This window comes from Balaenoptera ricei, chromosome 3 (assembly GCF_028023285.1).
Source record: "Balaenoptera ricei isolate mBalRic1 chromosome 3, mBalRic1.hap2, whole genome shotgun sequence".
NCBI lineage: Eukaryota > Metazoa > Chordata > Mammalia > Artiodactyla > Balaenopteridae > Balaenoptera > Balaenoptera ricei.
In genome coordinates, this window is record NC_082641.1 from 84,879,759 (window position 1) to 84,891,730 (window position 11,972).

The following is an 11,972-nucleotide window of genomic DNA, read 5'->3' on the forward strand; positions in this document are numbered from 1 at the left end:
GAAACAATTTTATCTTCTCATACCTTTGGGGGGAGGTAATGATAAAGTAATTATTGTGCATAGAAACAACACCAGCTTTGCACTGGAAGTCCAGTAACAAATTGCAAGTGGAGCCTAAGAAACTTCGTTTATTTCCTTCCAGTTTAAAAGTCCCATAAGTTCCAAAGGCAGATTGTTCTTTAACCCTTATTTCAAAAAGCTTTTTTTTTAAATCCCTAGCACCAGTCCCTACATTGGTGAATAACATGATTTTAGATTCAAGCCCATTTCCTACCTCAGGCTTAACATTGAAAGTCACAATTTTAATAGAATAATTCGTTTTAGGGAGGTAGGCAGCCAAGCAATCATGTTAGCTACTGCTATTTATTAATAATAAATATAAAATACCAAGAGAAAATATACATTCTTAAGTTAATCAGACAATGTGGCTTCAGGAATTACAACACAAAATCTTTCAGTTGTTTCTTGAAAACATTGGATCATCAAGTTCAATATTGATTGAAAAAAATCTGGGATTAACCAAGATGGCGGAGTAGAAGGACGTGCTCTCACTCCCTCTTGCGAGAGCACCAGAATCACAACTGGCTGCTGGACAATCATTGACAGGAAGACCCTGGACTTCACCAAGGAGGATACCCCACGTCCAAGGACAGAGGAGAAGCCACAGTGAGACGGTAGGAGGGGCACAATCAGAGTAAAATCAAACCCCATAACTGCTGGGTGGGTGACTCACAGACTGGCGAACACTTATACCACAGAAGTCCACCCACTGGAGTAAAGGTTCTGAGCCCCACGTCAGGCTTCCCAACCTGGGGGTCAGGCAACGGGAGGAGGAATTCCTAGAGAATCAGACTTTGAAGCCTAGTGGGAATTGGATTGCAGGACTTTGACGGGACTGGGGGAAACAGAGACCCCACTCTTGGAGGGCACACACAAAGTAATGTGTGCATCAGGACCCAGGGGAAGGAGCAGTGAGCCTGGGGGAGACTGAACCAGACCTACCTGCTGGTGTTGGGGGGTCTCCTGCAGAGGCGAGTGGTGGCTCTGTTTCACCGTGGGGATAAGGACACTGGCAGCAGAGGTTCTGGGAAGTTCTCCTTGGCGTGAGCCCTCCCAGAGTCTGCCATTAACCCCACCAAAGAGCACGGGTAGGCTCCAGTGTTGGGTTGCCTCAGGCAAAACAGCCAACAGGGAGGGAACCCAGACCCACCCATCAACAGTCAAGTGGATTAAGGTTTTACTGAGCTCTGACCGCCACAGCAACAGGGAGGGAACCCAGCCCCACCCATCAACAGTCAAGTGGATTAAGGTTTTACTGAGCTCTGACCGCCACAGCAACAGTCAGCTCTACCCACCACCAGAGCCTCGCATCAAGCCTCTTAGATAGCCTCAACCACCAGAGGGCAGACAACAGAAGCAAGAAAAACTATAATCCTGCAGCCTGTGGACCAAAAACCACAGTTACAGAAAGATAGAGAAGATGAAAAGGCAGAGGGCTATGTACCAGATGAAGGAACAAGAAAAAACCCCAGAAAAACAACTAAATGAAGTGGAGATAGGCAACCTTCCAGAAAAAGAATTCAGAATAATGATAGTGAAGATGATCCAGGACCTTGGAATAAGAATGGAGGCAAAGATTGAGAAGATGCAAGAAATGATTAACAAAGACCTAGAAGAATTAAAGAACAAACAAACAGAGATGACCAATACAATAACTGAAATGAAAACTACACTAGAAGGAATCAATAGCAGAATAACTGAGGCAGAAGAACGGATAAGTGACCTGGAAGACAGAATGATGGAATTCACTGCTGCGGAACAGACTAAAGAAAAAAGAATGAAAAGAAATGAAGACAGCCTAAGAGACCTCTGGGACAACATTAAACGCAACAACATTCGCATTATAGGGGTCCCAGAAGGAGAAGAGAGAGAGAAAGGACCAGAGAAAATATTTGAAGAGATTATAGTCGAAAACTTCCCTAACATGGGAAAGGAAATAGCCACCCAAGTCCAGGAAGCGCAGAGAGTCCCATACAGGATAAACCCAAGGAGAAACACGCCGAGACACATAGTAATCAAAGTGGCAAAAATTAAAGACAAAGAAAAATTATTGAAAGCAGCAAGGGAAAAACGACAAATAACATACAAGGGAACTCCCATAAGGTTAACAGCTGATTTCTCAGCAGAAACTCTGCAAGCCAGAAGGGAGTGGCATGATATACTTAAAGTGATGAAAGGGAAGAACCTACAACCAAGATTACTCTACCCGGCAAGGATCTCATTTAGATTTGATGGAGAAATCAAAAGCTTTACAGACAAGCAAAAGCTAAGAGAATTCAGCACCACCAAACCAGCTCTACAACAAATGCTAAAGGAACTTCTCTAAGTGGGAAACACAAGAGAAGAAAAGGACCTACAAAAACAAACCCAAAACAATTAAGAAAATGGTCATAGGAACATACATATCGATTATTACCTTAAACGTGAATGGATTAAATGCCCCAACCAAAAGACATAGACTGGCTGAATGGATACAAAAACAAGACCCATCTATATGCTGTCTACAAGAGACCCACTTTAGACCTAGGGACACATACAGACTGAAAGTGAGGGGATGGAAAAAGATATTCCATGCAAATGGAAATCAAAAGAAAGCTGGAGTAGCTATACTCATATCAGATAAAATAGACTTTAAAATAAAGAATGTTACAAGAGACAAGGAAGGACACTACATAATGATCCAGGGATCAATCCAAGAAGAAGATATAACAATTATAAATATATATGCACCCAACATAGGAGCACCTCAATACATAAGGCAACTGCTAACAGCTATAAAAGAGGAAATCGACAGTAACACAATAATAGTGGGGGACTTTAACACCTCACTTACACCAATGGACAGATCATCCAAAATGAAAATAAATAAGGAAACAGAAGCTTTAAATGACACAATAGACCAGATAGATTTAATTGATATATATCGGACATTCCATCCAAAAACAGCAGATTACACGTTCTTCTCAAGTGCGCACGGAACATTCTCCAAGATAGATCACATCTTGGGTCACAAATCAAGCCTCAGTAAATTTAAGAAAATTGAAATCATATCAAGCATCTTTTCTGACCACAACGCTATGAGATTAGAAATGAATTACAGGGAAAAAAACGTAAAAAGGACAAACACATGGAGGCTAAACAATACGTTACTAAATAACCAAGAGATCACTGAAGAAATCAAAGAGGAAATCAAAAAATACCTAGAGACAAATGACAATGAAAACACGACGACCCAAAACCTATGGGATGCAGCAAAAGCAGTTCTAAGAGGGAAGTTTATAGCTATACAAGCCTACCTAAAGAAACAAGAAAAAGCTCAAGTAAACAATCTAACCTTACACCTAAAGAAACTAGAGAAAGAAGAACAAACAAAACCCAAAGTTAGCAGAAGGAAAGAAATCATAAAGATCAGAGCAGAAATAAATGAAATAGAAACAAAGAAAACAATAGCAAAGATCAATAAAACTAAAAGTTGGTTCTTTGAGAAGATAAACAAAATTGATAAGCCATTAGCCAGACTCATCAAGAAAAAGAGGGAGAGGACTCAAATCAATAAAATCAGAAATGAAAAAGGAGAAGTTACAACAGACACCGCAGAAATACAAAGCATCCTAAGAGACTACTACAAGCAACTTTATGCCAATAAAATGGACAACCTGGAAGAAATGGACAAATTCTTAGAAAGGTATAACCTTCCAAGACTGAACCAGGAAGAAATAGAAAATATGAACAGACCAATCACAAGTAATGAAATTGAAACTGTGATTAAAAATCTTCCAACAAACAAAAGTCCAGGACCAGATGGCTTCACAGGTGAATTCTATCAAACATTTAGAGAAGAGCTAACACCCATCCTTCTCAAACTCTTCCAAAAAATTGCAGAGGAAGGAACACTCCCAAACTCATTCTATGAGGCCACCATCACCCTGATACCAAAACCAGACAAAGACACTACAAAAAAAGAAAATTACAGACCAATATCACTGATGAATATAGATGCAAAAATCCTCAACAAAATACTAGCAAACAGAATCCAACAACACATTAAAAGGATCATACACCACGATCAAGTGGGATTTATCCCAGGGATGCAAGGATTCTTCAATATACGCAAATCAATCAATGTGATACACCATATTAACAAATTGAAGAATAAAAACCATATGATCATCTCAATAGATGCAGAAAAAGCTTTTGACAAAATTCAACACCCATTTCTGATAAAAACTCTCCAGAAAGTGGGCATAGAGGGAACCTACCTCAACATAATAAAGGCCATATATGACAAACCCACAGCAAACATCATTCTCAATGGTGAAAAACTGAAAGCATTTCCTCTAAGATCAGGAACGAGACAAGGATGTCCACTCTCACCACTATTATTCAACATAGTTTTGGAAGTCCTAGCCACGGCAATCAGAGAAGAAAAAGAAATAAAAGGAATACAAATTGGAAAAGAAGAAGTAAAACTGTCACTGTTTGCGGATGACATGATACTATACATAGAGAATCCTAAAACTGCCACCAGAAAACTGCTAGAGCTAATTAATGAATATGGTAAAGTTGCAGGATACAAAATTAATGCACAGAAATCTCTTGCATTCCTATACACTAATGATGAAAAATCTGAAAGAGAAATTATGGAAACACTCCCATTTACCATTGCAACAAAAAGAATAAAATACCTAGGAATAAACCTACCTAGGGAGACAAAAGACCTGTATGCAGAAAACTATAAGACACTGGTGAAAGAAATTAAAGATGATACCAACAGATGGAGAGATATACCATGTTCTTGGATTGGAAGAATCAACATTGTGAAAATGACTATACTACCCAAAGCAATCTACAGATTCAATGCAATCCCTATCAAATTACCAATGGCATTTTTTACGGAGCTAGAACAAATCATCTTAAAATTTGTATGGAGACACAAAAGACCCCGAATAGCCAAAGCAGTCTTGAGGCAAAAAAATGGAGCTGGAGGAATCAGACTCCCTGACTTCAGACTATACTACAAAGCTACAGTAATCAAGACAATATGGTACTGGCACAAAAACAGAAACATAGATCAATGGAACAAGATAGAAAGCCCAGACATTAACCCACGCACCTATGGTCAACTAATCTATGACAAAGGAGGCAAAGATATACAATGGAGAAAAGACAGTCTCTTCAATAAGTGGTGCTGGGAAAACTGGACAGCTACATGTAAAAGAATGAAATTAGAATACTCCCTAACACCATACACAAAAATAAACTCAAAATGGATTAGAGACCTAAATATAAGACTGGACACTATAAAACTCTTAGAGGAAAACATAGGAAGAACACTCTTTGACATAAATCACAGCAAGATCTTTTTTGATCCACCTCCTAGAATAATGGAAATAAAAACAAAAATAAACAAGTGGGACCTAATGAAACTTCAAAGCTTTTGCACAGCAAAGGAAACCATAAACAAGACGAAAAGACAACCCTCAGAATGGGAGAAAATATTTGCAAATGAATCAACGGACAAAGGATTAATCTCCAAAATATATAAACAGCTCATTCAGCTCAATATCAAAGAAACAAACACCCCAATCCAAAAATGGGCAGAAGACCTAAATAGACATTTCTCCAAAGAAGACATACAGATGGCCACGAAGCACATGAAAAGATGCTCAACATCACTAATTATTAGAGAAATGCAAATCAAAACTACAATGAGGTATCACCTCACTCCTGTTAGAATGGGCATCATCAGAAAATCTACAAACAACAAATGCTGGAGAGGGTGTGGTGAAAAGGGAACCCTCTTGCACTGTTGGTGGGAATGTAAATTGATACAGCCACTATGGAGAACAATATGGAGGTTCCTTAAAAAACTAAAAATAGAATTACCATATGACCCAGCAATCCCACTACTGGGCATATACCCAGAGAAAACCGTAATTCAAAAAGACACATGCACCCGAATGTTCATTGCAGCACTATTTACAATAGCCAGGTCATGGAAGCAACCTAAATGCCCATCAACAGACGAATGGATAAAGAAGATGTGGTACATATATACAATGGAATATTACTCAGCCATAAAAAGGAACGAAATTGAGTCATTTGTTGAGACGTGGATGGATCTAGAGACTGTCATACAGAGTGAAGTAAGTCAGAAAGAGAAAAACAAATATCGTATATTAATGCATGTATGTGGAACCTAGAAAAATGGTACAGATGAGCCAGTTTGCAGGGCAGAAGTTGAGACACAGATGTAGAGAATGGACATATGGATACCAAGGGGGGAAAACTGCGGTGGGGTGGGGATGGTGCTGTGCTGAATTGGGCGATTGGGACTGACATGTATACACTGATGTGTATAAAATTGATGCCTAATAAGAACCTGCAGTATAAAAAAACAAACAAAACAACTAATACTAAACTTTCATTGGGTTATTTGTATGGAAACATGTTAATATAAATGTTTCAGACATTACATGAAATTTCTAAAAATCTTATATTTGTATTTGTATGGAAATATGTATGGAAATATGTTAATATAAATGTTTCAGACATTACATGAAATTTCTAAAAATCATATTTGTATTTGTATGGAAATATGTATGGAAATATGTTAATATAAATGTTTCAGACATTACATGAAATTTCTAAAAATCTTATATTTGTACTTGTATGGAAATATGTATGGAAATATGTCAATATAAATGTTTCAGACATTACATGAAATTTCTAAAAATCTTATATGTTATGGTATAATGTTATAAGTAATAATCCTAGTTATTACTTTAAAATGTATATCTCAGAAATAACTAATTTTCTTGTCAACTGCATTATTATGAACTGTCATCAAATCTTTAACCGTGGTCATTTTTAAGTCTTTTGTCATTTACAGACAGTTCTGGGTGTACTCTGATGATTTTGCAAATATGTTCCTATAAAAGGGTTTCATCTTCAAGAAATACATGGAAAAGACTCTGACAAGTACAGGTTTCTGGTAACAGACTGTACTGCTGAACTGAATGAATAAGCATTTTCAGAACTCTAATGAAAAACTGATGAACTCATAAAAGTGCTAACAAAAGATCAAGATGAAAAAAAAAATTAATTACATGGGACTGAGTGAACTGATGAGGATGAGTATAATTTTTGTGACTTTCTGTCTGAATTTAAAAAAAAAAAAAAAAAAAAATTCCACAAGGACTCAGAGGCAAAGAATATACAAATCAATTTTCACTGCAAAGTAAAGGAGCTGTTACAGTGGAGGATTACTGGACTGAATGTCAATACTATGACATAGTATGAGTGTGTTTCATGTTTGGTAATTGCAATCATTGTTGCTTTTGTTGTGGTCATCCATGTACAATGCTTGGTGTCAGTCGATTTATCTCTTGTAAAAATAAAATACAGTGTGTGTGTGTGAAAAAAAAAAAAAAAAAAAAAAAAAAGAGCTCAGGCTCAGGAGTCAGATTCACCTGAGTTAAAATCCCAGTTCCAAGGGTCTCCTTAGCTCTGTGACTGGGCATGTTTCTGAATTTCACTTTGCCCCAGTTTATTCATCTGTAAAATGGAAGTAATGATACTATTTATCTATTTTTATTATTAATAATTATTATTAGAGTACAATTAGCAGGAGATCAATGTTCCACATGGCCCAGATGAATTTTGGTAGAGAATTTCTTCCACTCTTTAAATATGGAAAAATAAAATTTAGAGTTTAAGAGAAAAAAAAAAAAAAAAAAAAAAAAAAAAAAAAATCTGTAAGCACTGGCATGGAATACACAATGAATCTCATTGTAGAGTCTACACAGTGAATGCATTTTATGTCAGTGTATGTACATGTGCAGCACAAGGAATCTGTATCTAGGAAAGTGGGACTTGTGGTTAAGGACTTGCTCAAGTGGGCTAAATTACTTTCAAATACCCGGCTCTCAGTAACGCCGTATGATTTAATGTTGCTCCTCCTGATCTATTCACTTCTATGTGACAGAAGCTTCTAAGGAAGGTCAATGGTATATCTAAGAGATTATGACAGATGAGTTACGGTTTCAAACAGGTTTGGCTTTTACACTACCTTAGAAAATGAAATAGCTTTTGATTTATAGTCATTCTACATTAATATGCATTTCTCTCTTGTATTTCACTTGAAATTGGGCAGGCCAGGTTTATACATTCCATATTACTTCTTGAGGTGCCTACTGAATTACGTATTTTAAGCAAATCATTCGAAGTTGACATCAGGTGCAAACAATGAGAGAATAAGTAAGAGGCTTTGAATTTCCCTGGCTATTAATAGCAACATTAAAGGCATAGAGACCTCTGTATGACATGCTAGTCTAGGTGTATTTCTCTGTTAATAATCTTGTACCCAACAAAATTTTTAAAAAGGCACCAGATTAGAGATTCTACAATATCAGACATAAGATTTTTTTCTAAATTATGATTAAGTTGGGAGATAAATTTTCAGGTGTCTGGGTCTTTGTTGGTAGGAAACCGAATCCCACATTTTATAAATGTATCAATAGTAGAAGAGAATACATTTTCTTCTACCTACTAAAATGTACTATTTCCATTTCTGGGTGGTCTTGTGATTTTCCTTATTTCCAAAACTGTTCATGGCTTACTGGATAGAAACTTCACATGCTTCTGCATCCTCTTTCACTCTAGAATATTGTTCAAGGGCACTCTAACTCAGGATTTAGTGAGATAGGAAGAGTGTCAACTGATAGTCTTACCACTGTGGTTGACTGCAACTTTTGAGCTTGCAGAAATATGCTACTCTGGATTCTCTGAAGTCTAAGTCTTTGAGTGAAAAAACATGTGTTTTATAACACAGGAAGACTAACCTACATTTGCTTTACCTCACTCTATTTATTTATTCTAAAGAAGAGTAGATCTAATATTGTTAATTCATTGATTTACTTAACAAATATTTGTCATGTGCCTATTGTTCTAGACCAGACATTGTTCCAGAAGTTGGGGATACAGACGTGATGACAACAATGTCCATGACTTTATAGTGCTAACTTTTTAATACCAATTTAATATGTTATTAGTATTATATATTGAAATAGACTCTGAACACTTGAGTTTCTCTTACCTGGTGAAATCGTACAATTTCTTACTCATAAAAGCAAGGGAATGTTAGGAGAGAAGGAATAGTTTTATGTATGAATAATGGTAGATGAAAGGAAGGGAGAATGTCCTCAGGAAGCAGTGATGCTGAGGCACTCAGTCATGCTTCACTCATCATGAATGGGCTGTCCTGGGTGCAGGGACACTTTTCTTATATTTTAGTTCAGATAGTGACTCATTACTCAGTAAACCAAATGCTTCCCACACGCCTGATATATTTCTCTGAATTCTGTGGAGTAAACCATTTCTTTATAGTATTCAGAATGCTTGGTTTGAAGAAACTATTTTATTTTTTTTAACATCTTTATTGGGGTATAATTGCTTTACAATGGTGTGTTAGTTTCTGCTTTATAACAAAGTGAATCAGCTATACATATACATATATCCCCATATCCCCTCCCTCTTGCGTCTCCCTCCCACCCTCCCTATCCCACCCCCCCTATCCCACCCCTCTAGGTGGTCACAAAGCACAGAGCTGATCTCCCTGTGCTATGCGGCTGCTTCCCACTAGCTAGCTGTTTTACATTTGGTAGTGTATATATGTCCATGCCACTCTCTCACTTCGTCCCAGCTTACCCCTCCTGCTCCCCGTGTCCTCAAGTCCATTCTCTGTGTCTGTGTCTTTATTGCTGTCCTGCCCAAGGCTTTTCAGAACCATTTTATTTTTTATTTTTTATTTTTTTAGATTCCATATATATGTGTTAGCATATGGTATTTGTCTTTCTCTTTCTGACTTACTTCACTCTGTATGACAGACTCTAGGTCCATCCACCTCACTACAAATCACTCAATTTCATATCTTTTTATAGCTGAGTAATATTCCATTCTATATATGTGCCATATCTTCTTTATCCATTCATCTGTCAATGGACCCTTAGGTTGCTTCCATGTCCTGGCTATTGTAAATAGAGCTGCAATGAACATTGTGGTACATGACTCTTTTTGAATTATGGTTTTCTCCGGGTATATGCCCAGTAGTGGGATTGCTGGATCACATGGTAATTCTATTTTTATTTTTTTAAGGAACCTCCATACTGTTCTCCATAGTGGCTGTATCAACATACATTCCCACCAACAGTGCAAGAGAGTTCCCTTTTCTCCACACCCTCTCCAGCATTTATTGTTTGTAGATTTTTTGATGATGGCCATTCTGACTGGTGTGAGGTGATACCTCATTGTAGTTTTGATTTGCATTTCTCTAATGATTAGTGATGTTGAGCATCCTTTCATGTGTTTGTTGGCAATCTGTATATCGTCTTCGGAGAAATGTCTATTTAGGTCTTCTCCCCATTTTTGTATTGGGTTATTTTTTTTTTTTGATATTGAGCTGCATGAGCTGCTTGTATATTTTGGAGAGTAATCCTTTGTCAGTTGCTTCATTTGCAAGTATTTTCTCCCATTCTGAGGGCTGTCTTTTCGTCTTGTTTATGGTTGAAGAAACTACTTTGAAGGAGACAGAATTATATGGTTTTACAGAGGAAAGGGATATGGGACTCAATAATAATAATAAAATGACATGTAATAAAATTAGTTCAGTTTAAAAAATTTCATGAAAATATTCTCACAAGCAGCTGAAAATATTTAAATGCAACCGAGTTCTTTATTAATAGAAAGTTTACAGTTACGTTGGAGCATTAGAAGCTTTTGCTCTAATAGGAATGACTTAACTAGACGCTGTGATCCCCCCTGCAGGAAGTATTTCCTCTTTGTTAATATAGATTTATGCCTGAATACAGGAAGCAGTCTGTGCTGCTAGAACTGATGATCCTCCCATTATTCTTGTCTCTTCAGCCAAGCCTTATGTGAAGATCAGGTGAATACAGGCCTCCATGCATTGCTGATTGAATCCTGACTGATCTTCCAGCTCAACCTGTACTTCTCTATATATTTCTGTCTTCATCATCATCATTGATTGATATTTATGAGTACATTATATGCTTCCCTAAACATTGCTCTGTGTCCACCATGTGTTTGAATCAACCACAAGTTGTAAGCAAATAAGTAAGACAAGCTCTTTGACATTGAGGAGTTTCCAGTTTAGTGCAGTTACTCTTAACTATAGATGAACACTGGGCTCAAGGACTTTTAAAAAATACAGATTCTTTTCCCTCAGTAAGTCTTGGCAGGGAATTATATCAGCACCTTAAAATAATTTTCTCCATGTTATTTTAATGCATATTTGCAGTTGGTACCCTTGAAAAGTGGAAGATTTGGCCTTGACAACAAGTATAGAAGAATACAACAAATATCATTGTCTGGGTACCATATATAGTGCAATTACAGTTGGGAGAGTGCCTGGCTTTGTGTGGACAGGTCACCTGGCTGAGGAAGTGATGTTTGAGCTTGAAGCTGATTAGAATTAGATGGGTGGAGCAGGTAGGGAAGAACAATGCATGCAAAATGCGTAGAGGCATGAAGTAACTAATGCTATAAGTTTTCTCATACATAGAAATATTCCAGGAGTAGTATAATGAATACATATGTTACCTTCACCTATATTCAAAAATTATTAGCATTCTAAAATAGGCTTTTGAAAAAACAAAACAAACCAAAACCAAAACCAAAACCAAAATTCAAACCAAACCAAACCAAACCAAACAACAATAAACCTTCAACTTCTTTGTAATGCACATATCTGGGAAATAAGGCAGTTGATGTTCCAGTAATACTTTTTTGATACATAAATAATATGTGCATTAAAAATTAATATTCCCCTACATAAAATAATCTTTCTGTATTTAGGAAACAACATTCTATTTTATGTGCTCACTTTCTTCTAA